A 3,036-nucleotide genomic window follows, 5' to 3' on the forward strand; every position below is an offset into this window, starting at 1 on the left:
ATCAACCCTCGACTTGGGTGTCTTAAAGGGACACCACACCATAGTGGCTGTTACAAACGCAAGAGGGGGCATCAAACCCTGATGATATATAAACCATTCTCTGTGTATTTTTGGCAGAAGAAGTTCGCAGATGTGATGGTGTGTACTTCTTCCCACACGTGTGTTCTTAATGAACTCTTCATCTGATTGCACTCAACTGGGGCCTCCATTGGTTTGTTTTTGTGCCACTTGTCGAATTTGGGACAAGCCATTGCTCAAACACTGTGACAGGTGAGACCTGAGTTTGGGAACCGTGCCTGGTAGGTGGAGCTGGTTTTTGTGCCTTTTATAAGCTCAGGTATAGGCAAATAGGTATTCTTTGGAGCAAACCCGAAGCTGTGAATGCTTGGTCCAAGCCGTGCAAGTTGGCACTTAACTTTTTTTAATAAAAGCTTGATGCGGGCCCCCTAGCCTTCTGTTAGAACGGTAGGTCATAGAAAATGTACCACTTGAGTTCTGGCTGTTTAGCAGAGATTTAAAGTTATTTGCACCCTTGTAGGTGGGAAATATTGCGTTACTCCGGCAGAGAAACGTGTAGTGGACTCCACTGCACCTGACCAATATTTATTAGGGTGTGATGCGAACTTGTGGACAGGTAAATAAACAATACCATTGAAGTCAGGTGGGAGGGATACTCCTGCTGCGTTTTACTGTCCAGTGTAAGTCATCTCCTCCTTTCATTTGCAGAGTTCTGAGCTGCTGCTTTGCCAAGTGGACTTCTGGCTGCGGGCCGAGGACCCGATACATCATTGTATTTTAATTTGTTTTAACCTGGTGTAATTTGACATATTGTGACGGCGGCCGATTTTGTTTGGTTTACTAGTTTTATTTTTCTGTATCAGTAGGCACTGCAGATATAGACTTTATATGTATATATAGTAGTGAGCTCAGACAAGGAGGAGACAGAGGTATCATTTGGTCTTGCTTCCCGCGAGCTAGTAAGGGAGCACAGCTGTTTATTATCGTCCCCGACAACCCCATTACCCAACACAAAGTCCCGCAAATGTCCAGGTGCCCTCTTTCGTCGCACAGGCCGATCTCGACCAGCAGGGGAAGAGTTACTCGGAATTAGAACGGGTGCCACCAGCATCCCCTGCCCTGGCGCCTGCTGGAGCGGGCGGTCAGTACGGTGAGAGTCTGTCCTGGTGCAACACCAGCATGCGCCCCAGGCCTGGCATGCGGATCCGGTACACCACTTCTGTTAGCCGCTCCACGACCTCCGCCAGCCCTTGCCAGTGGCTGCACGGCTTGGGGGACACTCCTCTCTTGCGAACCAGGCAGTACACCCAAACCTTGTCGCCAGGCACGAAAGCTCCCCCTCGGCACCTGGTGTCACCGGCACCGATTCTTTTATTGCTACCATATAATCTGCCTTATGAAGAATGTATTAATAACATGTTTTACAGTATCATTTATCAGTAATATTTCCTGCAGGGTTTATAAAATTGCATTGAATATTTCTGTCATCACATTGACCTTTCTATTTTTACAGGTTGAGTTCATTCTATACACAATGCATGAATGTGCTTGGTTAGAGTTGATGTTCCATTCTAGAAGGTTTTAAGCTTCACTGGTGAGAGTGTCCAGATGATACATGCTGAGGGGAGATGAGAACATAGCAGGTTAATTGCATGCACGCTTACGATACACATATTAATCTAGTAGCAGGTCTGAGCGAAGGCCTAAGCATCTTCTGCTTCAGTTTGAGACTGGCTGCAAAGTACTCTACTTAGTGATTAATGACGAGGGTCCATTATTAGCTCTCAGAGATGTTGAGACCTGAAGTTATTACCCTAAAAGGCAAGTAATGTAGAAAAGGGAAGTTATATGTCGGTTTATGGTTATTAGAAGTGTACGTGATGTACCCTTGTCCGCACGAGTTGAACTTTTGCCGGTCTGTCACCATGTATTTTTTAACTGTATTGACGTAGGTGTGATATTTTATCCTATAAAACCAGAACCCAATGTATTCTTGTCAGAGCAAAACAATCCGTATGCTGACGGTTGGTTTTTCTCCTGTGATAATAAAACTCATCGTTTGATTGCACTTTTCCGGAGCCTCCGTCGTTTGTTGTCTGGTCTGAAGTTGATTGATCTCGCAGCAGAGGTTTGTTGAGCCTAGAGGCTGGGGCTGAGGCGAGTAGAGTTGGGGTGAGTAGAGATGGTCCAGAGTCACCGGAGTCCAAAGTCTGTTGAGCGGCAGCTGCCTGAAGCCTGGCTTATCTGTCTCTGGTCCCCTCCGTTCCCTGCCTTTGACCGCACTGGAAGGCCAGAGTCTCTGTACCAAGAGTGATAGCCAGCTTCGCGGTGTCAATGCAGGCCCCCCAGCGGGTCAGCAGATCAAGGCCAATGCACTGGTCTTGGATGTCAGCAAGCCAGAAGTCGTGCACCAGCTTCAGATCCTTCACTCGGATCCGCAACGGTCTCTTCCCCCGCATGTCAGTTCTCTCCCACGTCACCAGCTGGGTGTCGGTGGGCGACCAACCCATCACAAGCGGCCCGGACGTTCCAGGTCGTATTAGGGAAATGGTAGACCCCGTGTCCACCAGGGCCCGGCAGGGCTGGTCCTCAACACAGCAGCTCAGGTAGAGACCCTTGAGGTGCCCGACTAGGCCCACCACCGTGCATCGTTCTTGGAGCGGGGCTGTAAGCTGGAGCGGTGGTTCCCTGGCTATACCGCTCCTTCTCTCGTTTCCTTGAGGCCACATAGTCTGGTCTTTGGGGTGGGTGCCAGGCAGTCGTGCGCCACGTGGCCAAGCTCATCACAGAAGTGGTCGGTCGGTTGACGGGGACGCCTCCAGGGCACCAAGGGCTGCAGCTGGCATATCTCGGTGAACTCCCCCTCCCTGTCGCAGTCTGCGGCTCTGATTTGGGGGTAGTTTGGTGGAGTTACCTGCTGGTTAGGTCGTGAGGCAAGCACCAGCTTGGCCCTTTCAGCCTCAAGGAGCGCCTCACGGAGAGTTCATAGCATGGTCAGCCAGACGTGTTGGCGCAGTC

This window comes from Diplotaxodon limnothrissa, linkage group LG2, assembly GCF_057381915.1.
Source record: "Diplotaxodon limnothrissa isolate DT_005_m linkage group LG2, D_limnothrissa_male_GT1.1, whole genome shotgun sequence".
Lineage (NCBI taxonomy): Eukaryota > Metazoa > Chordata > Actinopteri > Cichliformes > Cichlidae > Diplotaxodon > Diplotaxodon limnothrissa.